The sequence below is a fragment of the Sciurus carolinensis genome, chromosome X (assembly GCF_902686445.1).
Source record: "Sciurus carolinensis chromosome X, mSciCar1.2, whole genome shotgun sequence".
NCBI classification, from domain to species: Eukaryota; Metazoa; Chordata; class Mammalia; order Rodentia; family Sciuridae; genus Sciurus; species Sciurus carolinensis.
The window spans coordinates 43,849,286-43,874,949 of record NC_062232.1 but is presented as its reverse complement, the minus strand read 5'-3'; the positions used below and the strand labels follow the sequence as shown (position 1 = coordinate 43,874,949).

Sequence of the window (25,664 nt, the reverse complement as noted above, 5' to 3'; positions counted from 1 at the left end):
CTCACAGGTTCGAGGAAGGCGGCCTCAAAGGAGAGGGAAGGTGAGGGGCGGGCAGGCAGGCTTCGCGGGTAACTACTAGGCGTTGCATGCCTATATATATATTACATATATATAATATATATATGTTTGGTATCTAAATGGTACTACACACATACACACACGCACGCGCGCGCGCACACATTCATTTCGGATAATTACTTAAAATTTTTTTAACAATATGTCTTGTAGATCTTTCTATACCAGGGAATCGAAATTTATCCCAGTTTTTAAACAACTGCATTGTATGATTGTACTACAGTTTATTTAACTATTTCCGGATTGATGTACATTAGCTTGTTTCCTTTTTAGGGGGGAGGGGATTATCGCAAGCAACGCTTTAATGAATGGGTTCGTGTATGTGTTTCATACACATGTATCAGTATTTCTGTAGAAGAAATTCTTAGAAGAGTAATTGCTGGGTCAAAGGGTGTATGCATTTTGAATTCTGATAGGGTTTACTAATTTACACACTCCAGTGTTGTGTGAGAGTGCCTATTTTTCCATAGCTATGCCAATACGAATTATTATCAATCTTTATAATGTTAGCCAATCTAAAGGATGAAAATTGTATGTCTTTGTTTTCATTTGCATTTTCCTTATTATTAGTAAAATAGAACATTTTTATTATATTACAAAAGTGAATAGGCAAATATCATTAGTCTTCCTATCTATAGCAATAAGAATTTTGAAAATTTAATACTAAAAAAAAAATCCCACTCGCAATAGCAAGAAAAACGAATAAAAATACCTGGGAGTAAACTATAAAACTTTATAGAGGAATATAATAAAAGCGTTTTCATAAGTGGAGAAGGGATACCATGCTTCTGAATAAGAAGGCTCAATTTCGTAGTGATGTCCATTTTTGCGATATTGACATGCGATTGATTCAATTTCAATAAATACACCAAGTTTTTGGAACTTAATATGATTCTAAAGTTCTTCTAGGGGAAAATTGCTAAGAATATCCGAGAAGATATTTTAAAAGATAAGTAAAGATGGGGGCATTTGTACTACTGGCTATTAAAATGTACTCTGAGGGAATAATATTTAAATTAGAATGGACAGAACAATGCATTAGAATGAAAAAGCCCACAAATCGAGCCAGATTGGATCCCAAGATTTATTGGAGAAACATTGTGGGCTGGACGTGGAAAAACTGCCATATTAAAAGCTTCAAGCACTCACCCCCCCCGTCACCCCCCACTCCCCCTCGCAAGCTTGAATCTGCCTTTGAGGGCAGACTCCTTTGTTTGGAGAAAACCACTTTATTGGGTCTTTTTGGTTATGCCAAGGTAAAGCTTTAGTAGTTAAAATTGGTGGCTTTGAAGCTAGAACTAATGATACGAACCTTTAGTTAGATTAAGATGGATTCAGGTTAGCCTGCAGTGCGGCGAGGGAAGGAGTCTGGATATTATAGGTCTTTTAGAAATGTTGCCGCTCTAATGTGCAAAAAATGTTATGTCATTGTTTTCATTTGCATTTGCGTGCTCATTGTGAGACTGAACATCTTCTATGTGTTAGTCCACGATAATATTTTATTCCTGGAGGCAGGTAACAATGGGAGATCTATTGCTCCCCTTCCAGAATGGAGTTTGTCTAATTGGTACAACCCTGCCCGGAAGCTTGAGAATAAACAGGTTGACTTTTTAAATTTTCCTCAAGCACTAGGCAAGCTCTAGACACCTAGATCGGGGGCGGAGGCAGTTTTCAGGACATGGCCGAGATTTGGCGCTGAGCTGTGTCATCGCGAGGTTTGGCAGCCAGCTCCGCAGTGGGTCGGAAACCTCGTGGTAGGCGAGATCCCTGCAGGACCGGAGCTTCCTCCCTTTCCCCGAAAAACTCCCAGTCATTTTCATGGAGCCCCGCCTCTCTCCTTTTTAGGAGCGTGTGGCATATCTCGCGAGATCTCGTGTTTCCTAAAGGCGAGGCGCGGGCGGCATCCTGCGGTGAATTTCGAAGGTCTCGCCGAGGCCAAACGTAATATCGCGATAATTCTCATAGCGCATGCGGGAGCCGGCGGCGGCAGATTGGCTCCGCCCCGTGGTGCTTCGTGAGGTTGTGCGTCATTTGCTTTTAGCTTCGCGTAGGGTGAGAGCGGAGCCGTAGCGACTTCGGCTTTGGTGGGAGGAGGGGTCTGGGAAGGGCTGGGCTCAGGCTGTTCCCTGTCCGGTAGAGGTTCTCGCGGGATTGCGCGGGCGGCAGCGGTTCAGCTACTGACTGCAGCCGCCGCGGAGGCGGCGGCAGCGTCTTTTGCTCGTGCAGTTTTTAGCGGGTGAGTTCTCGCGGGAGCGGGGTTAGGTCCTCGTGGGATCCGTTGGCGGTGGCGGAGGTAGCTCGGGAGTGGGGGGGGGCAGTGACTAGGGTCGGTCCGCCTGCTGTTAAGATGGCGGCGGAGGCTGATGTCTGTCCGGCTAGGACCCGAGACTGAGGTGTTGGCTATCCGCGCTTGTGACGCCTCTCAGGTACCCAACGTTAAGGAAGTGACGAATGGCGAAACGCCGAGGTGCCGGTAAACCGTACCTGAGACGAAGATCATCCCGTTTCTTGTCGGCTAAGGCGACACCATTTCCCGGGCCTCAGCCGCGTGTGGGCCTGCCTTTGCCCCACCAATCGGTCAACGCCTCCGTTGCCGCCGCAGTGGGCGGATTGGGAAGTGTGGGAGGGTAGTCTAGAGTTGGTTGGGTAGTGGGATTGGGGTTTGATTGGACTGTGGGAGAGATGGGGGCAAACCAACAACAACTGGTCTCCTCCACCTACCATTTTTTTTTTTTTTTGCGAGCCCGCCTCCGTTTGCAACCCTTGCTAAGACCTAGATGAATCCCCTAGTTTTTCATGAGTTGAAGTGGGCTCTGTCTACCTCCCCAGTTCCCATGTTCTTTAAGCTAAGGTTTAGGGGTCAAGCTGTATAGTCTCTGACGTACTCCTCCCTCTTCACAAATTCTGCCGTCCTGTCAAATCTCGCTCATCTACGTGGATAGTTGGGGCTTGTATTTAAGGGGAAAGTCAAAGCTTTTCTCTGTTACCCTCTTCCCAAGTGTTAATAATTTAGAGTCCTCCAAACTGTCCCGTCTTCCATTGGTCCCCTTGGCGCAGGTATTGAATAGAGCCCATCCAGTTTCCTACATTTACTCCCATCTTTGTGGATGGAGTCATAGTAGCCTTCCATTTCTTTGGATCCTCACGCTTATATGACCTGATCAAAGCATAGGGTACTGATTTCTTCAACTACATGCTGCTAGACTGCTCCTAGGCGGAACAATGCATTCATATTCAGTGGGGTCAGTGGTTGATGGTTGCAGTCTTCGTTGCTGCTGCTTTCACAGCTGTTAGCATTCCCTTCCTTGTACTCTCCCCATAAAAAGACCCTCCAGTAAACCACTTTCTGTTCCCTGTCCCTCTCCCAGTCCTCCTGCAAGCCTGCTACCCACTCCTTTTCCCTGTCTTACTCTGCGTTTCTGTAGCCTCTTCATCTGTGGATATCTATTTTGCTGCTAACCACTTCTTTCTACGTGCTTCTCCTTCTCTTCCCTGTCCCCTACCCGTTCTCTTTTTCCAGGAACCGAATCCCCAAACAAGGGGTCAGGCTCCATTACATTATCCTCCTTCCATGTATTAGAAAATAGCATTGATAGATTATGTCTTGCCCTTTAAACATTGCCCTGTTCTGCTATATTTTCTTTCTCCTCCATGCCACTGTAACTATAGGCAATTAGTTTCCTATCGTTTGTTTCCTTTGTAGATTACATGTTCAGCATTGCTTTCTTTTAGCTCCAATGTTGCATAAATTGAGGAGACACCAACATTTCCCATTCATGGGAGGCAGCCTGGTATGGTGAAAATATTGTGTGCTTTGGGTTCACGTTGAACCTGTGACCTTGGGAAATTACTTTTCAGATTCTCAGTTTCTTCATCTACATAGCGGGGACAGTATTTATAAGGGTTGTTGCTAAAATTAGTGAAAAAAATTTGTAATGTGCTTTGCTCATGGTAGGCACACAATAAATTGTGATGACTTTTTCTTGGTGTAAAAATACATTGGTATGTAGCCCAGTGGTAGAGCGCTTTCCTAGCCTGGGCAAGGCCCTGGGTTCAGTCCTTAGTATTGCTGATATATCTATCCATGCACTTGTATCATGCTAGTTTTATTACCTGGGAAAGAATAAGGCTCATAGGCATTCTATCAGTGGTTTGTGACGTTTGAATGTAATTTCCACTCTTTTCCTTCTTCTAGTATAGGAATTTCAGTGCAAAATCACTCTCCTGGAATGACCACCAGCCATAATGAGGTTTTTGTCAAGTGCTACACCCACCTGTTTTACCTTTTGGAAGAGGTCCCTTATCCCTTACCTACTCCTTTCTCCCACTTCTTCAAAAGCAATCTGTCCTGTAAATCACCCTACAAAAGTAGTGAAATTTGGTGCCATTCCATTTACAGTAGTAAAGGAAACTTATGGTTACTTTTCAGGTATCTATGCTGTTTTCTCTTGCCTCATTTATTTGTCCCTAAAGATCAGTGTGGGCATCTGCTATTTGTCATCTTCTTACCCGAGCACTCTAATTCTTACCTTAGAGATATTAGAAAGGTCAATTGCATACCAAACTTCTTTTCCAAAGGAAATCAGTGCTTTTCTTTAATACGTTACTTCCTGTTGTGCTTTTGCCATTTTGTATTTTCTAGCATACTTATTATTTGATTTGAAATTTTCCTATTAATATTTTTATTAGGCCAATATTAAAGTGAGTGGTTATTTCCAATTGTTTTGGTTGGATTATGGGTGAAGTAGGAATATGGTGGCAAAAGGTATCCAATGGGTGATCATCTGATAATTTGCTGTGTGTATGCTAGTTTTGAGTTTCAAGGTTGGCTTAAATTTGAAGTGCTTTGGAGACATATACATTTCTCCCATTTTCATTTGATTCCAAGAGATCACTTTGTTGAGATTTTTGTCTTTAGTACCTTTTACAGTGGGTTGAACAGTGATCACAAATTAATCCTCAATTTGACTCTTTGGCATTCAGCATGAGAATAAATCTGGGAATGATAATCTAGGCATGACCTAAAAGGTTTAATTTATTCTAGGTAGATCTCTGAGAAGACAGGAAGGAGTGGCAATACCAAATAAAAACTTTGTCTAAGGTTCAATGGCAGAGTTCAACCTGAGTTTCCGGGATGTTTATCGTTTGTCTCCCAGTATGGCCAAAAAGCATGTATGAAGGTGAAAATTAATTTTTATGTGTATAATTTTTTTCACAGAAATAATATGTTTAAAATTTCCTTAGTATCAGTTTATAGGGAGGATGTAATTTTGTCTGTAAGATAAACACTTCCCTGTAATTTCATTTGGGTTGAATACTGAGTTGAGTTTTCAGAGGTGTTGTCCAAGTGTCAGTTTGTAAGTGTTGTTATAGTTATTGGTTTCTGAATACTTCAGTTATAACTCAAAGCAGGTCCTAAAAATGCAAATTGATATGAGGGTTATTGCTTCAGAAATAATAACTGATTATGTTTGAACATTTATATAATGGTTAACTCCCCTACACCCTAATAAATGCATTATGTATCTCTCCCCCTCCCCACCCCACCTTTTTTGTAGGTCCTTCAATAGCCTGACCTGAAGGGTTAGTGCTCCAGAGGAACCAGCGGACCAACTTGGTCAAGAAGGTTGAGAAGGCTGTTGGAGCAGTGTTGGGATTTCCCACCAGGATGAGTATGATTGGCTGTGATTTTAGGTTCGTTTTTGTAGATCTTTGTGGGTAGTATTTGTATTTTACTTCTTGAAGTCGAGATGGTGGGGATATTTCCATTCTGTGATTGAGCTACTCTGGTTTCTTCCATTGTCTGGATGTGATGTGACACTGGTTGCTAATTGTGTTTAAGTTGAATTCATTAGTGAATTAAAGAAAACTGTTTAAATGACTCCTGTACATGATTTTTAAATCACTCTAAGCATCATTTGAAAAATGAAATTGGAAGATCTTCTATCTAACCAATTATTTTTAAGCAGTTATGAAACATTTCAAACATGAAAAAAATGAGTCAACTTGGAGCCATTCTATTTCATCTATATTCAACCCACTTTCCCCATCTCTGGGATTACTTTGAAATAAATTCTTGCTGTCATATCATTTTATTTGTAAAATCTTTGTATCTTTAAAAGACATGGACTGTTTGAACATAACCTCAAAATTATTACAACTGAAAAAAAAAATGGTGGTTTTCTTTTTAAATAAGAAATATGCGAACTGGTGTTCAAATTTCCCCAATTTTCTCAGCTTTGGTTTTGTTTGTTTGACTCTAGATCCAGAAAAAGTCCATTTATTGAAAAGAGTTGCTAGAGCTCTTATATATGATTTAGTCTGCAGATTCTGTCATTTTGTGGTTCTGGTTTATTTTTTGAAGAAATTCTGTAGAGTTTGCCCTACATTTGGGAATTTTAGCCCAGTAGTGGTGTCTAACCCATTCTTGTTAAAGACCCTGGAGGATCCATTATAATGAAACAATGGTAGTAATCTCCTGTATCCCTGTTGGAGTTGATACTGCTGGCCTAATCACTATCCTAAAATAACTAGTCATGGATTCCTTTTTTGTGGTAAAGTCTGATTTGATACCTGATTTCAGTTCCATGTCTTGGCTTTGTTTACTGTTCCACATGAAAAGTAGGCCTCCTGGTAGTAGCAGCTAATGTTTCCTAGATAATGACCTGATTATGCCTTTGGGGTTTTTCATGCATGGTTTCAGTGTCCTTAGGTGATTTAGTTATTTTTATATGACATTATAAAGTTGCTTTTTATTCTTTTGATGATGTTATCTCTGGTGCTCTGACCCATAACTTCTAAGCTATTACGACAGTGATGAGTTCCTCTGGCTGTCATACTGTTTGTGAAATTGCAATAGAAAACAATATTTGAGAGCCCTCATTTAATATTCTGATTTTCAGCTATTATACAACTATACTTTTCCTTTTGTTATTTTTCATTTTATTTCATCTGGAAATAATGATCCTCCCAGCATAAAGTCCTTTAAACTGTTCATTTCTTGTTGGACACATAGGCTCTAGCCAGTGTTTGACTGAGACACAAAATGTGTGAGGAGCAAGACTACTTGTTTCTATTTTAAAATAAGAGTATTTTCTAGTTGATGGGGCAGAAAGGGAGAAGTCGTAGTGATTGAAAGTTTTTAGATGAAATGATTGAATCATCAGTCTATGGATTATACATTCAGGTCTGTCAATTCTATGTTGATTGATGGGAAAAATAAGTCACTACTTGAAAATTGACTGAATGTTAAGTTTTTGGAAATGATTGCAAGCTTGTGCTTTTAGCAAAAACAGTTTGAAGCATAAAGGGTATAGTGATTAGATACATCTACATTTTCTATATAGTTAGGAAGTTTAAATAAGATCACTTAAACCTAAGCCAGCCTGAGTTTGTGAAACTAGGATAATTGTAGAGTACTGTATAGAACTTTGTATGTAGTAGCCTTCCATTATTTGAATGTTTTCCACAGTTTGTAACAGCTGCAAGTTCACAATGGAAATGCTTTGTTTTTTTTTTTTTCTTTTGCTGTGTGTTTTCAACCATGAGTTCAAAGTATGATTGAAACGCAAAATTTGGTAACTTTGAAAATATTTGCCCTTTGCATTCCATGTTACCTGTCCTGGAGTAAGATTAAGTTGTTGAATTCTGTCATGTAGCTGTACTATTGGGCTGCTTTATAATCACCTCACAATATATAGGTAATGGCAAGCACTTGGACTCTTTATATTTTCCTGTATTGTTCTCTGACTCTTTCTTCAATGACTGGTTACCAGGTGTTTATATATGTTAATGTCTGGGATAATTCAGCTTTTAAGATTCTTTGGAAGCCCTCATTTGATGTGTCATAGGGATTGAGTTCCTAAAACTTGATGTACTTGTTGACCAGCTTGGTTTTCTGGTTATAAAAATGCTTTCAGATAGTGAAGGAGTGGCTTTTATTATGAGTAAAACAACTGTAGTTTTTGTTTGGGCTGTTAACCTGAGAATTTTCAACTTTGAGTTCCCTGAAGTTGTTAGTCATTTCACTTTTTGGGGGGAGTGGAGGAGTGGTACAGAGAGTGAACCCAGGAGCATTTTACCATTGATACACATCCCCATTCTCGGCCCTTTTTTATTTTGAGACATTTGCTAAGTTGCTTAGGGTTTTGCCAAGTTGCTAAGGCTGGCTTTGAATTTGTGATTTTCCTGCCTCAGCCTCCCAAGTTGCTGGGATTAAATCATTTGGCTTTTAAAATTAACAGTGATAACATAGATTAATCCCAGGATGTGATTTCATAGAAAGTTGGAGTTTATCTTTATGACAGTATCTTTAAATGGAGATTGGTATTGCAGGTCTGATTCAGTTTGGATTTCTGGTTGAATTAAATAAGTGTTAAAATCCAACCCTGTGATTCCGGTTGTGTAGTCTTAAGAGTTGAAAAAATTTTTCTTTTTCAAAAGTCATTAAGTGGTAACTAGAAGTAGGGAGGAGTTAAATTATTCTAGAATGACTTAATTTAGATTTTAAAGGTTGGTGAGTTTGAATATACTTCCACTGGCATAGAACAATGGTTGGCACAGTGTTAACTATTTTTTTCTGGACTCTACTTTCTCAACCCAAATAAAACAGTTTACTCTTCAATGCTGTTCAGTGTTGCTTTCATCTAGAAGTAATTCTAAGATCCTTTATTGCAGTGGTTTTCAAAATGTAGTCCCTAAATCAGTGTTCCTATTTCCTGCATATTGGCAACTGGATCCAGAGGCTTGATAAATTCAGGTTCATTTTCTTTGGCAAGCATAATGGTGGGGATGTGTTCATTAACAACATTATGTTTTTATGATTAGATTTTTAAAAATCCATTAATTCACTGTGGGCTGCCAAATAGTGATAGTTCAATGCTATCATTTTGCTTTCATCTTTTAGATGGAATAATTTTGTTTCCCCTCATCTTTTATTTGGTTACTCAGTGATACAGTTTATATAGGAAGGACAGGATAAATGCTCACTTTTTTTTAAACATTGCTTTCAGTATAACGAATTGGTTGCCTGTCATCACAAAGGTTACATATAAATGTATCTATATAAAACCATGCACTAGTGGATATCAACAGTTGATGAGTTTTAATACATTTGAAAGCTGATGTATTAAAGTTCAAATTGTCACCCTTTTGGCCAATGTGGGACTCTTTTAAAAGTTGGCCCCCGATTCTTCTTGACATGATCCCTAGTAGTCTTTGATAGCTTCCTATGTCAGGATGTTCCAGGCTTCTTATTGTACATTTCTGTCCTAGAACTGGAACCAGCCAATGAAATTAAGATAAAGGGTGAAATCAAAGGAAACTCTTTGCCATTGGTAAAAGCTTTTTACTCAGACCCCTTTATCTCTTTCCACTTAACCTCCCCAGAATTCTTCTTCATTGTATCTTACCTATTTTTGTGAATATAAAATCTTTATTAGAATTTAGGTAGAAACGTCTGAGAAGCCTTGATAAGAGTAGAAGGAGCATGCAGCCCAGACAGTTCTAGATTTGGCTAGAACTGGCCACTTAATAGTTCCATCAGTTTGGGTAAGTTAACTTAATCTGCCGATTGTTTCATCTGGGGATATACCTTATTTTTATGGCTATTGGAATTAAATGAGGAAATGTAAGGATTTAATACCCTGTAGGCAATGATAAGTGAATGATAACTTATTAAATATACTAGTTCAATTTACTCCTCTAACAGATCAGGTGGGCAGTCAGGGTGATGAAATGATGTCCAGTAGCTAAGCATGTCTCAGGACCCTTAAGTTCTGTGTGGAATTAGTAGTGGTGGAAAGGAATGGGGTTTGTTCTTCAGTCAGTTTGAGTCTAAGTCTCTGGCCAGTGATAGCTGAATGTTCCACCAGAGTAGTTTTTCACATGGCAAAATGTTAGGAGTCCCATTTATACTCTCTGAAGTGTTGTCTTATCCAGTTCTGTGGGTTGCCTTGATCTCTATCTATATAGCCCCTTCTGTTCAAGGTTCTTATGTTCAAGATTCTGCTGTAACCTTAGAAACCCATAATGAGTCTTCCCAATAGTCATCAGTGTCACCACTATTAACATACTTGAGTAGCACCACATATAGCAGATTAGAAAAGAGGTAAATATTATCCCTTTTAACATTTTACATAGTATCTAAATAACTGTGAGGCATATAGCAAGGGCTCAATAAATGGAAACCATTGTTACTTTAAAAATTTCTCTTTCTTTTCCCTTCTCACATCTTATGTCTCTTAAGTTGAATAAGCATTTATTGAGTGTTTATAAGTACAAGGATGTGGGGATATTAAATGAATGTAACTTGGTCTTGGCCCTTTAGACCAAGGTTCAGTCAAGGACTGTGAGATCGTGTTTAAAGTTTCTTAACCTTTTTCTTTGTGTCATTATTTCATCCACTGAACTGTCCATGCATTGATATAGCCTGTCTATTGTTTCTCACAGCTCTCTTAATTCTATGTGCCTCCCCAGCCTTTGAGACTGTTGATATGTGAGAAATCCTGCAGTTGTCTTCTATGAATACAGGTAATATTGAGAAAAACCTCTGGGCCAAGGTTAGATTTCAGAGTGGCATGTGCAGTTGATACAAGAGCAGTTTATGGTCTTTAGATGAATATACCTATACCTGGTTCTCTGCTCTGTTTTAACCATTGTCCTTCTTCTTCCCTCCCCTCTTTATCTCTTCTTCTCTCCCCTAAAAATGTTTTCTACCTATAGAGGCTCCTAGTTGGTGCCTAGTTTGTACTTGAGATATGTACTTCATATTATAAATTAGGATTTGAGTGGATTTAGGATGTATTGCTAAATTTCCATTCTTAAATACAAAATATATTCAAAAAGCCTACTTCATAGGTTGTTGTGAGCATTTAAGTACAATGATGTATTTAAAAATATTGAAATGATAGAGTACAAAAATAACCGCATTATAATTTATGTTAAATATATAATAGCTATGTTACTTGGGGCAAATTACTTCATCACTGTGCCAGTTTCCTCATTCATTAAATGAGGATGATATTCATTCAACAAATATTTATTGAGGACATACTAATTGCTGTCATATACCTGGAATACAGAGATAAGCAACTGGTGAATGGACAAATAGGGTGGTCTTTTAAGGGTAGGAGACTTGTAAATCACACTCAAAAGATCAGTATAATAATGTGAGGAATGAACAGAATGTGCTATAGCAGTTTACAGGAGTGTATCAGAATGTCATACAGGATTTTGTTAGGTTTAAACAAGGTATATGAAAAGTATGTCATGGAAAAAATGCTATGTAAGTGAAATTAAATATATTCCAGATGAATCAATAGCATCAACTATTATTTTGTCACAGGATGTATACTTTAGATGCATTTTTATCTTTGAGCTAAATTTATCATTAAGGCTGTTAATGTAGTCCTGTTGTACCCTGAAAATAATGCTCTTGTCTAAAAGGACTTTTTCCTTTCGTTTTGTCACCATTCTCTAGTATCTATCACTGGATCAATTCTAGAAAACATGGGACCATAATCCCTCCACAATATTAAGTCAACATGAACTTTTTGATAATGCCTCCCTCTTAATGATCAGGGTAACATTTAAAGGATAAAAGATAGTCCAGTAGAAAATTAGGGACAGGTTTTTTTTTTTTATTTCAGAATAGAAACTGAAAATGTTCAAGTCAAGAAAATATACTCAAAGTAAGCATCAGAAATGCAAACTAAAATGGGGTTTTTAAAAAAAACCGTTAGATTGGCAAAATAATTTGATAGTATCAAGCCATGTCAAAGAGTATAGGGAAGAGTTTGGTCTTATAGTGCTGCCCACGAGTGGTACAGTAGTGAGCACAACTAATTTCAAGGTAGTTTGGGTAAGTTGCAAGATAGTATATAATCAAAAACAGAACAGGGGGTTGGGAATTATGACTCAGTGGTAGAGTGCTACTTGGCCTAGCATGCAGGAGGCCCTGGGTTTGATCCCCAGCACCCAGGGCTGGGGAAACAAGAGCAAACTGACACTTTTTTTGAGGGGGAGGAGTGGACAAAGGGGACTGTATCTTTTTTTTTTTGTAATGTTTGTTTTCTGTTTCTGAGAAATTTAAAATATACTGAAAAGTTCAGAGGGGAGTATAAGAAAAACCCCTTTCCATAACTCTTCCTCCAGAATTGATTTTTCCCCCTCTGGTACTGGGGATTGAACCCAGGAATGATCCACCACTGAGTCACATCCAGCCCCTCCCCCCCTTTTTTTTAAATTTTAGAACAGTGTCTCGCTAAGTTGCCAAGTCTGGCTCAAGCTTGTGATCCTCCTGCCTTAGTTCCCCCAGTAATTGGTCATTTTTAACATTATTTTCACCTCAAGTCTTTTGGAGAGGTAACATAGGTGAAGGGAGAATACTTTTTTTAAAAAAAGTTTGCTTTAGTGTCAATGGGTCTTTTATTTTATTTATATGTGGTGCTAAGAATTGAACCCAGGGCCTCACACATGCCAGGCAAGTGCTCTACCACTGAACCACAACTCCAGCCCCAGAATACTTTTTAATACCCAGTATTTCCTCTCCTCCCTGCATTCATTACCATCAGTTGCCACAAGTTTTATAATGTTGGAAGTAAAAATTTAAGAACTATGTAGTATCCTCACAAATCTATTATTACTTAAGTAATAATAATAATAATAATAAGCATTTTTATAGTTCTTAGAGTTTATACAATCAGTTGGTAAGAAGGCTTTGGGAATGGGGCTTTGTATATTCATTTTATAGTTACTTATTTGAAAAGACTTCTCACATTTCCAAGTAAAGTTCTTCTTGATCATAGAAATAAACATAACATTGATGATGCAAAAATATGCCTCTGTGTATCTGGGGGCCGGGAGTTCCTAGTACATACCCCCCCGGAATTCCAAAATTCACAGATGCCAAAGTTCCTTCTAAGTAATGATGTGACATTTGTATGTCAACTCTACATATCCTCACATCTCTAAATTACTTATAATATTTCATAGTATGTAAATAGTTATACCATATTTACAAGAAAAATAATTGCACATGTTCTGTGGAGACAAGATTTTTTTCTTCATATATTTTCTATCTGTGGTTGGTTGCTGAACCCAAGTATAAAAAGCACAAATTATGTTTTAATTTTTCTGAATCATGTGATGTAAGCATGATACTTAATCCTTAAATCCTTTCAAATAAGAACATATCATTATTACCTAGAGAATTTATTTTTCTTAATATTATGTAATGTCCAGTCCACATTCAAATTTTCTTGGTAGTCCCTGAATGTCCTTTTTAGCTGTTTCATCCAAACCACTGTAGAAATGGTATTTTTATTTTTAAATTTTGCTTATTTTGATGTACTGGAGATGGAACTCCAGGACCACATCATGAAAAACATGTGCACTACAACTGAGCTATAACCTTACCCCCCAAAAGAGCATTTTAAAATTTGTTGTTTCCAGTTAAAATAATGCTGTTCCCTATCAATGCCTTTATGTATACTTCTATAGCATTTTAATGGTTGCATATTCTGTGTTATGTGTGATTCATAATTTATTTAACCAGCTCCCTATGTTCAAACTTTTAAGTTCTAGTTTTTCATGATCTTAAACAGTGCTTCCCCATACACAGTAGGCATTCAGTAAGTCTTGAATGAATAAGCAAAGCTTAGGGCATCCTAATACATGGCATTCAGGTTTATTTCCTTAAGAATTTCCAGAACTGGAATGTAAAAACTTAAGGCTTTTGACACTTACTGCTAGATTGCCTTTTAGAAAGGTTTTTCTACATTTTACACAGTGTTTAATATGTGATCTAGGATGATTTACATTATAGTACCTCAAGAAAAACCTCGGGGCTGGGGCTGTAGCTCAGTGGCAGGGTACTTGCCTGGCATGTGTGAGGTACTGGGTTTGATTCTCAGCACCACATATAAATAAATATGTAAAATAAAGGCATGCTGTCCCATGTGTAACTACAAAAAAATTTAAAAATAAAAGAAAAACCTTGATAAATTAGTACTGAAGAACATAAACCTGGTTATATCCATGTCATTTCTATGTAATGGCTCTCTATACAACTATATCTGATTTCCATATTTCACAGTTGCTATCTTGACTCTTCCAGAGTGGAATGTCTTGTAGTCTTTTCACATGCTCTGGAGTCTAGGTTCCTACTCCTCAAATTCCTTCAAATATTTTGTTTAGGTCAGTCTCATCAAGAAATAGTCAGGCTGGGCCCAGTGGCACATGCCTGTAGTCCCAGAAGCTCAGGAGGCTGAAGCAAGAGGATCACAATTTTAAGACCAGCCTCAGCAACCTGCCAGGCCCTAAGCAACTTGGTGAAACCCAGTATCAAAAAGGGCTGAGGATGTGTCTGAATGGTAAAACACCCCTGGGTTAAATTCCTGGTCCTCCCCCCACCCCCCCCAAAAAAAAAAAAAGAACTGAGGGTGTAGCTCTGTGCTGGAGTGATTCCCTAGCATGGGAGAAGACCCAGGTTCAAAACCATCATCATGAAAAAAATAGTTTGGAGAAAGGAAGATATCACTTGAAAACAACTTTTTACATCAAGAACATTTTTTTGTGCTTTAAAAAGTAAAAGCAGACTGCCTTCATGGATGAATTCAGATCTCTACCTCCAGCAAAACTGATGATAGCCATGTACTGAATAGCAATGTTTCAGTGATAGAGCACATATGTGACAGTGGTCCCATAAGATTATGTTGCCTTCTGACATTATAGCCATATTAGTAAACACACTGTAGGATGTTTTGCACATCAGTGAAACCCCCCTGATGGCATATTTTTCTCATACCATAGTCCCAATGTTAAGTGACACATGAATGTACAGAACTTGTCTCTATTTCTAAATGTGCCATTAGGTGTGGTTATTCATAAAAGTACAGAGTAAGTGGCCCCATTTTTGTAAGAAAGTTACTCCCCAAATGGGGAAAGTTTAATTAAAAAGAGCACAAAGTTACATGAGAAAGGCAAAGGTGCCAAGAAAGCTCTTTTTTTTTCTTTTTGACTATGGTTTTAACTTTCCAACATGAGGTCAATTTGGAGCTCTATCTTGGGACAATTTGATGGGGTTCTGTCTTTTCATGCATAAATATGGATACCATAACCAGTAGATGGGATTGAATTTCTTGCTTGTAAAACTTTCAGATTTAAATGATGTTTTCTGGGTTGGGGATGTAGCTCAGTGGCAGAAGGTTGACTAGCATGCACCCTGGGTTCAGTTCGCCAGTACCACAAAAAACACACAAGCAGAAAAACCAGAAACAATTCTAAGCTCTTTTTATCTTTCCTTTTCAGCTGTTTGCAAATATACCATGTTTGCTATTTTAAAAGTCAAACAATAAATATTTCACTTAAAAATTAGTCCTTCCCCAAAATGCCAGTCAACTTTTATTACTTCAGAAGTATCTCTGTTAACAATTTGTAGTATGATTTTATATCTGCTATATACTATGCATATCCATTTATGAACTACATGCATTTTTATATGCTAAAACACATGGCTTGACTCTATTCCTTTAATGACTGCATTGCATGCCAAAGTATGAATCTCTGTAATTTAATCATTCCCTGTTGTTGAGTCATACAAAGATAGAGTTCCTGGATCAGAGGGTGACATCAATTTAAATTTTTACAGGTACTTGCAAAATGACCCTCAAAAAAGACTGTTGAATTGACATTCCCACTGGCAGTATTTCTGAGTGCCCCGTTCTCTACTTTTACCTTCCTAAACAGGGTATTTTATCTTTTTAATTTTATCCACTCTGGTGAGTGGGAAATAGCACCTCCTTACTTTGATTAGCATTTTTCTAACTTCTAGTGAGGATGAGCAAATGTTTACATCTGCAGATTGCAAATTCATGCCCCTTCACTTGGTTTTCAGTTGAATTATCTGTCTCAGTTTGGAGAATCCTTTGTTTATTAGAAACAACCCTTCTTTATCCTCTAGCAAATATTTTTTTGTTTATGATTTGAAATTTTTGTGTAATCAAATCTCATTTTTAATGATTTCTTTATTGTATGACTTTTCTTGGAAGGCCTTTCTCTGCCAAGATTATAAGAAGATTTTCCTGTATTACCTTCTAATACTTCTCAAATTTGACTTTTTATGTTTAAGTACTGTCGTAAACTAGTTATGTACTTTTTTTTTGGTCCATATGGTCACCTATTAACTCCAATTTTTTATTCTGGGAAAGACTGATCTTCAAAAATTTGCTACACTTAAAACCAATCATATGGAAAAGTGTAGTTTTCTAAAAGGTTTGGAATTTGTGCCACGTAGAAAATTTGCTTATTTTTGAGCTGTTTAGTTTTTGAGAATAATTCAGATTGTTTATGTTTAATACTCAACATTTGTCTGGATTGAAAGCAAAGCATTTTATAGATACTGTTTTAAGGGATCTTAATTATTATTTGTACTTGCTTGGGCCCCAAATTCTTCTAAAGTCACAAAGTTATAGTACCTTTGCATACTGCAAGCACCTTTTATGTAATAGATATAAATATTTTAAAGTAACAGATTGGTCACATTGCATAGTTTATTTAAAAATGGGCAATAACTGTGTTACACTATGCATGATCTTTCAATAAGTAATAGAGACCATTTTGTCTATACTGTATATTGAGATATATCCTTATTTATTTTTGGTACTAGAAATTGAACCCACAGGCACTTTACCCCTGAGCTATATCTCCCCATTCCTTTATTTTTCATTTTGAGACAGGGTCTTGCTAAGTTGCTGAGGCTGGCCTTAATGATTCTCTCACCTCAGCCTCCCGTGTTGTTGGAATTAACAGACAGGTGCCATAATACTTGGCAGTCTGTTTAATTTTAAAGTCTTTGTTCTATAGCTTTTTCATCAATGAACTAATTTGATCCTCATAACAAACCTGAGAAGTTGGAATTATTTTGATTAAAATGAGTTTGCTGCTTCATTAATAATTACTAAAAATAATTTGCTCTTTTAAACCATGCAAAAGAATCTTTTTCCTTCCATATTCATTTGTACCAGCCCAAAATAGCTGATCCAGTTGATATTTTTGATTGTCACATGGCCTACACATTATTTTTTTTATTTAAAAAATATGGAACACTTTACACATTTGTGTGTTATACTTGCACAGGGGCCATGCAAATCTCTATCATTCCACTTTTAGTGTATGTGCTGCTGAAGCAAGCACAAAGCCTACACATTATTTAGTAGACAATATTTAATCTTTGGAGAACTAATTTGAGAAAGACTGAAGCCTCCCAATCTCATTGTTTTCAGTTTAACTTTTTAGTAATATGAGCACTTAAGGATAACAGTCTGGAGATTTACATTTTCTGTGTGTTCTTCATATGTGGTAAATGTGTAGAAAGGTTGAAAAAAACAGCTCTCTTTTGCTTTTGATTAGATCTGTATGTATTTATAAATATGTATCCATAGAATATCTGACAAAAGGTTGCTGGCCTTAGACTAATGTGGAGCTGAATGGAACAGAACAAAGAAAAATATGTCTTACTCTTTGCTAGGCCCAATCCTATGAAATATACTGTGTTATTTTACAGAAGTGACTGAGTTAGGAACAGTATCTTGTCTAAACTCATAGAGCTAGTACATGGAATTTAAGCCCAGGTCTGTTTGCTTCCCAGGCCTTTTCATTGTGCTCTTGTTTTCTCCTTCATTTTTATTTTTTTACAGTAGTGTTCCTCACTCTGTCTTCAATTTATTAAAAGAACAATCCACATGGATGGAAGCAAATAAATACATCACTGAAAGTTCTCTTCCTTCCATATAGAAAAAACTTTTGTCAGAAACCATTAAGGCATATAAAACCTATATTTAGAAATCTAATTTAATCCAGCTGTTTTTATACAAGACCTTTGCTTTTTATCCACCTTTTTCAAGAATATAGGACTAGAGGACTTAACCTAGGCATATAGATTTCCCCCATTATATATAGATTTAATCTTTAGAGATGCTACTTATTCTCTGTAAAACTAAGAACATAAGAGAGTTGAAGTTAAATATTACAAAAGGTTTAGAATTCTGTTTTTTTAGTTCCCCATCCTTTCTTTACTGTATTCAATAGTAGCTTATGTGACTTCTGGGAAAATACTGTATACCTATTCTTCATAAATCAAAGGGAAATAACAAGTGAAAACATTTTAATGGCTAAGCATACATATAATGTCTTAACTTTCTTTCAGGTGTTTCAAGTCATGAATCCCTTTAAGAAGTTGGTGAAACTATTTACCATTTCTTGGGGAAAATATACACACAAAATTTTCCTTAGAATTTCAGGGGTTTGGTAATGGTCCTACAATAAAGGAGAATGAAATCTAAAGATTTCTCTACACTTATTTTTCTGTGTCATTAAGATTATGTCCAAATTGCTTTGTTGTGTGTTCTTATATTTCCTAATAGATATTTTTCTATACTTTGGCCCAGGGGAAAGCTGGGCTTATTGTTTTGCTAAAGATATGTTCTGCTTTATGCAAATTTAATCTCTAAAAATCCAATCTTTGTGGTGCTGGATTTGAAATCCTGGGCCTCATGCATGCTAAGCAAGTGCTCTCCCACTGAGCTACACTCCCAACACCCCAAACATTTTTTCCACCTTTTTTATTGGTGGATTATAGTTGTACATAATGATGGGATTTGTTGTTACATATTAGTACGTGCACACAATATGACAGTATAATTTGACTATTAAAACTCCCCAGCACTTCCCCCTTCTTCCATCTTCCTACTCCCTTTTCCTATTGATTTCCCTTTGATTTGCCTGAGATCCACCCCCACCATTCTTTTCCTTTTTCCTCTCTACTTTCTGCATATGCAAGAAAATATACTTCCATGATCTTCTGAGTTTGACTTATTTCACCTAACATAAGAGTCTCAATTTCCATCCATTTTCTTGCAAATGCCATAATTTCATTTTCCTTTATGGCTGAAAAAATTCCATTGTGTATATGTACCACAATTTCTTTATTCATTCATCCATTGATGGACACCTAGGTTGGTTCCATAATTTGGCTATTGTGAATTGCAGCACCTCAAAATATTAAAAGGCAAGAGGATCATGGTTTGTGTTGGGTAAGGGTTTATCTTACTACTGTGTCAGTCTTGCGATTTGGGTCTTCAGATTTGGCTGCTAGAAGAAAGATGCAATTTTCTTGTATTTTTGTATGCTAACTTTGTTCCTTTGTGTTACTATTGTCTTTTTGTGTGTGTGTGTGTGTGTGTATGTTTTTGGGTTTGTTTAACATTTACTAGATAGTCATTCATTTTTTAATTTAAGTGACAATTCCTCTGATGGTGACAGGAATATAAAGGCAAATATGACATAGTTCCACATATGTGAAACTCATACCAGTGGGGAGACTCTCAGGTAAAGAGTAGTGTGTTATTGAGGTTATATTTGCAGGATATCATGGGTACACTATCGAGGGGGTTAATTACTCTGGGGGAGGGAAGGTCTCAACAAACTCCATAGAGGAGAGGTGTCTTAAGTTTAACTTCAGAGGATATACAGGAAATAAACATTTTAGTGGAGAGCAGTGAGTCAAAGTATCAACTCTTTGAGTGTTTGAAAAACTAAAAAACTTGACATAATTAAAGCATGCAGGGAGGCCTCCTGGAGTATAATGTAGTATGTCTCGGGTAGGAAGTAGGCAGGGAACTAAGTCTTAAAGGTCTCAGATGCAGGATTAGGTAAAGAATTTATATTTGATGTGGGTAAAATTTGAGTTTTAGAAGGATTGTTCTGGCAGCAATGTGGAGGATGGGAATGGAAAGATCTGACAGGATAAAGTCTTAATTTATAAGATGCCAAACATATCCCAAAATAGAAAATAGTATAATGAATGCCCATGTACTGTCACCTGGCTTCAACATTCATTTTGATACAATTATTTTGAAACAAATTCCTAATGCATTCACTCTCAAGGCTAGCCTGTGTAGCCAAATAAACTGTACTACAAAAAAAACTTAAACAATTTCTACCTTAGGTCTGAGTTAAGTATTTATATCACCAGGCATCTTTATTTTTCAAAATAAGTCTCAGGTGAAGTAATCTGTTTTAAGCTAATTTTAAGTAATCTGAATTCTGACAGATGAAGATGTTTTTCTGAAGTATCTGAATGCTGCCTATGACCTTTTGGGTACAATTCACCTATTAGAATGGGGCCAGCTTTTCTTTGGGTTCTTGAAATTTGAGTAGAGTATTGGTTTAAAGCCTAATTTCTTAATTTTCTGTTAGAAGTGGGAAAGGCGGGGAAAGCACTTTTATCTTTGAAACAGATGTGATAAGATAAAAAATGCCAGTAATTGTTATAGTTGATCTTTTACACCAAGTCTGGTCGCAAATAAGGAAGGGTATTGGAGATAGATTCTTAAAAGGAACTATTCCAGAACATCAATTTAAAGTTGTGTAGACAAGAATACCTCCTTACCTCCTTCTTATACATAACTTAAAATGTGGGCATTGTTGTTCTTATTTTTTGTTGAGATTGCTAAGAAGGACTTCTTGGCATGCTCATTTCCTCTCTAGTGGCAAACTTGGGTGAGCCCTGTATTCTGTTGCCTAGTTGTTTTGATGCCAGTTTCTTTAAATAATTGGAAGTAAATGGCCAGAAGGATAATTCCTGCACCTGCGGCTTCCTCGGACTATAGAGGGATGTGTTCTCAGTTAACATTCTCGCCTCCAAAGTCAGAGTTGAAAGTTTCTGGTTCCACTTTCTTGGTATCCCTTCCCATATTTTCTTTGCATGATAATACTGCAGTGCAAAAAACCCTGAGCAAGCATGCTCACTTCATATTTGGAATGTAAATGAGAGACTCTTGACTATTTAGTATTTCTGTAGATAATTTCCAAATTTGTCTTGGGTGAGTCAAGGTTATTCTAATGTTGCTTTATTATTACATCTAGCTATCAGTTCCCAATAAAATCTGGGTCAGCAATCTTCAGGGCACCAATAAGAGTCATGTTTTATGTGACTGAGAATAGGGAGACTGGCCTCCGGAGAGAGGGGAGTCTTAGGGTTGGCTATGTAGATATTATGTGCACTGTAGAATTGTGGGACAAATTTGTGTTTTTATCCCGGTTCTTCCATTTAACTAGTTATGTGGCCACTTTTGGCCTTAGTGAACTGGGCACAGTTTTCATCTCCATGTTATAAGGATTAGAGATAATGCATGGTAGCTATAGAATAGAGTTACCTATTGCTGTGATCATAAATGTGATCATATTTGCTGACTGGATGTTAATATAGGTGATTAGAAGTCAGTTGTCTTTGCCTCTATAATAGTGAATAGCAGGCTGGGTTTCAAGATTCATCTCGCTTCTTTCTGACATATGGATGGTTAGGATAGCTCCCACCTGAATTTACTTTCAGAGACTGCAAGAAGCAAAGAGAATCATTGTAAGGCGGAAAAAAAAAATCAAGTATTTTGCTATGTGGGACATTGGAGTTTAGTGTCCTCCAAGCACTGTTTTTTTTTTTTTTTTTTTTTTTTTTTTTTTTTTAAGTCTCCTAATGCATTTCCACAGTTGCAGTGGGAATTTTGGGCTTATTTTGATTCATCCCCATTCCCATGCATCTGTGTGATACCAATAATTGATCAAATCTGTACAAATTGAGTGCTTCCTGTGTGACAAACTCTAATGGCAGCGAATCCAAGGCATTTGTTTGGATGGTACTGTTTTTAATTTGGTGTATTCCTTAGGCTTGGGGAGGCCACTGTTTTCTTCATTAAGAAAAATTTTACAAAAGAAAAAATTTTGATTATAAGTCAGTTATGACAAGAGAAAATTTGGAAGGCTCTGGAAAGCATGAAGTATGAATAAAACTGTTTTGTTCTGCCACCTAGAGGGCAGCTACTGATAATGTATATTTCTGCCCTTATGTTTTTTTTCATCTCTACCCTTTTGCAGACATTTTCTCTTTAATAATTTGGGAACTGATAGGTACAGAGTGCTGTGTAAGCACATATGAAGTGTTACCCAGTCAAGATTTAAGAGGTTAGGGAGAAGATTGTGCTAATTCTGGGTAGTGTTTGGGCTATTCAAAACCCATTTTAAGGAGAAATAATGAAAAGCTAAATACTTTTCTCTCCAAGTTTCTTAGGGACTCTTTTCAGTGATCTCCCCTATAAGATAATTTGAATCCATTTAAAAAGATGTACTAGCATTTACCCCCCCGCCATTCCTTTCTTTCAATGAGTTTGAAAGAATTGTTTCCATTTATAGCCATCTTTTTCAAAAAACTTCTACACATGCCATCTATGCTTCCTCACTCCAGTCTGGCTTCCATTTCTACCATACCTTTGTCATCTCTCAGGTTATGTCCAATTCCAGTACACATTTCTCTGTGAATTTATCTCATTTTGACATTTAATGCAGTTAATCACTTTTACCATGTATTGTCTTTCATGATACCATGATTAACTGGTTTTGCTCTTACTTCACCAGCTTCTCTATTGCTGGTTCTCCTCCTTTGCCTTACCCATTAAGTTCTAAAACAAATAACTTGCTTGTGGGCTTTCTGCCTTCCTTCTCTGTGAGCAATCATGTCTGGACCCATGGCTTCAAGTACTGTCCTATATGCTGCCAGTCACAGGCTTCATTTTCAGTGCATAATTTTTCCTGAACTCCATTCTACAAAAATTTGCATACCTATCATGTGGAAAATGAGGTGCTAGCTGCTGAGGTTAACATTGTAAGAAGTCAAAATCAGTAATCACAGTTGATACATATTATGAAAGATATGAGCTGGATACTGTAAAAGAAAAAGAACAATGGGACCAGCATTAGGTGGATTGCCTTGGGAAGCCTGAGTGTTAGTTTGAATGTCAGTTCCACAAATGGAACTAGTGGGGAGGGAGGCAACAACAGTCCAATGGAAATAGCACTTGTAGTGGAGTATAGGCTGGAAAGAACTTAGAGCATTCCATGAACTAAATAGAAAGACTAATGTGGTTGTATAGAGAGAAGGAATTGGAGAGAGTTCCAGGGGCCAAATCATACCCAGACCTCCCTGGGTCATGGTGAGAGTTTGTATACAGTTGGGGAAACCATTGAAAGATTTTTTTTTTTTTGGGGGGGTGCTGGGGATCAAACCCAGGGCCTTGGGCTTATAAGGCAAGCACTCTACCGACTGAGCTATCTCCCCAGCCCCCGCATTGAAAGATTTTAATCATAGAAGTAACATGATCTGATTTATGTTTTAAGAAGATTACTTTTGCTGCTGTCTGGAGAATGGATTGAGAATGGAATGGGTGAGATTAGTTATTCCTGTAACAGTTAAAGAAACAAGCACACAGGTGAATTTGTCCATGGTCTTATAGTGAGTAAATGATAGAGCAGGGATTCTCACCCAGTTGTACTGATTCTGAGCATGTGTCCTGATCTGGTGCTTCTCAAACTTTAATATATGAATCATCTAAGGATTTTGTTAAAGTGCAGATTCTGAATCCTCAGGTCTGAGTGGGTCCTAATGTCAGTGCTACTGACTTTGGACCACACTTCTAGTAGTAAGGCTAGTCAACCATTACACTCATGTGCTATTGAGTCAGATTTGGGAACTATGAGTATCCTCTGCCCTTATTCTGATTCAGTACTGAAAGTCATTTCTAAATTGTATCAGTTGGAGGTGATAACTACAGAATAAGGTTACCCTTTAAAAGAGTGACTTCCCTCAGTATATTTGAGTTGTGCACATTTGTTCCTGATGTAAACTGCAAAATTAAATTCATACCTAAAAGGTAAGGGAGAGTTGAGGGATGAGGAATTGGAAAAAATAAATGCTCAATTAAATACAAATATTTAAGTAATGGTAAAATAGTTATAGATGACGAATCATATTTCATTTTCTTAAAGTTGGTTAAGTTTCCTCCTAACCTAAGTTTAGGAAGAAAAATTTATTACACATAGAAATTGCTTAGTGCTCAGAGTTCTGATTCTGACCAAAGGCAGCAGGCCATTCCTAGGGATTTGTTTCAAGCTACTTTTTTTTATAGGTTTGGTTTTTTTTGTTTTTTGTTTTTTGTAATGGGGGGTTTCACCTGTTTAACTACTAGAAGGTAGCTCATTGTCCTATTAGTCCTCTTCATCAGTGAGATTGATAACTTAGCTTTTCACTTTGTACCCCAGCCTCCTTCTCTTGAAATAATTTTTTGCACAATAGGATCTAACAGTGTATAAGGATGTTTCACAGATTTATATTTTCATCTGAAAATATTTACTTTGTGCCAGCATTTATTAATCAGACAAGGTACTTTTCTTTTCTCAGCCTCAATTTGCTATCTGTAAATCAGGACAAAATGTGGATTGAAGGTTGAGGATTGCATGACAGAATATCATATGCACCTGTTGAGCAACACATCTCAGTTTATTCTTTGGAATACTTGAAGTGGTAGACTTGAAAGTATGTTCTGTCTCCTAATAAGCCTCCTTTACCTAAACTTTCTTGGAACTATTAATAATGTCAGTCAGCCATGTGACTGTCCTAGAGGAAAGGAAATTCTGTAACATTTCCCAAACGATAGAGCAAGATGCTCTACCACTTTGGAAAAAACTAGCTCAGTATTGCCTGGATATAGTGGGCACTCAAAAATATTCTCCCCTCCCACTGTGAAACCAGCATAGAAATGTAACAACTGGGAATAAAACTTCTGAATTTTCTTAATTGATGTCTCAAGGACAATACTATCTTTGTTTTTGAAACTATAAATATTTCTTGCAATAGAATCATAGAAACTACATTAGCTTTATACTTGTTATGGGGGCATTTGTGTTGGGTGTATCAGATGCTCACACTTTGTACCGTGTAGAGCCACTGATGCAAATAACCTGAGACAATCTGCAAATCCTTAGGTGACCAGCAATACTTTGTAGGCATCCAAAGTCTCATGCTGGCAGCAGACACACCAACTAAGCTGCTTCTGTGAGAGGTGCTTGACTGCAGTTCCAGACTGCCTAACTTCCTTGGTTCCGTCCCATATTCTGAATGTGGATCTCTCACCTCCCCTCAATTCTATGAGCTGTCATATATCCTAGTAAATTACTTTTCTGCCTTAGCCAACCTTACTGTTTGTACTGTATGCTTAATCAGAACAACTCTACCTAGAGCAAGATGTTTATTTGTGTAAAGATTTACCAGTAATCTCATCTGTGTTCTTTTAAAAGCCATTAAAATGGTGGTTCGCTTATTTCAGTGCATTTATTACTTAGTGCTTTTGTTTGTTTGATTGAGTGAATTGAGGATTGTTTTTAATAGATTTTACTTTTATAATTTTTATTTGGTGCATTATAATTATGTATATCAGTGGGATTCATTGTGACTTTCATCCATGCACATAACGTAATTTGGTCAAGTTCATTCCCCACTACCTCCCCATCTACTATTTTCTTCCTCTCCCTTATCACCTTCCTGTGCTTATTTCACTTAGCATAGTATTCTCCATTTCCATCGATTTACTAGCAAATGCCATAATTCATTATTATTTATGGCTAAAATTTTTATTGCATGTATATACCACATTTTCTTTGTCCATTTATCTGTTGACTGATGCTCAGGCTGGTTGCATAACTTG

The 25,664-nt window shown here is 37.2% G+C and overlaps 1 protein-coding gene and 1 non-coding gene across 12 annotated transcripts in view; one reads left to right on the top strand and one right to left on the bottom strand.

Annotated features, from left to right (window-relative positions):
- Positions 1-25,664, top strand: part of Huwe1 (HECT, UBA and WWE domain containing E3 ubiquitin protein ligase 1) — a 139,373-nt gene that overhangs the window by 452 nt on the left and 113,257 nt on the right. For 6 of the 11 annotated variants that reach the window (XM_047535480.1, XM_047535476.1, XM_047535479.1 and 3 more), the window contains 2 exons: positions 5,120-5,255; positions 5,634-5,769. The gene's annotated coding sequence lies outside the window, so the exon portion shown is untranslated. Of the gene's footprint in view, positions 1-2,109; positions 2,312-5,119; positions 5,256-5,633; positions 5,770-10,546; positions 10,606-25,664 lie in introns of those variants that run through there. The other 5 variants (XM_047535471.1, XM_047535472.1, XM_047535469.1 and 2 more) reach the window with 4 other exon arrangements.
- Positions 17,167-17,268, bottom strand: LOC124972724 (U6 spliceosomal RNA). Its single transcript, XR_007106515.1, has one exon. It is a non-coding gene; the product is annotated as a U6 spliceosomal RNA (small nuclear RNA).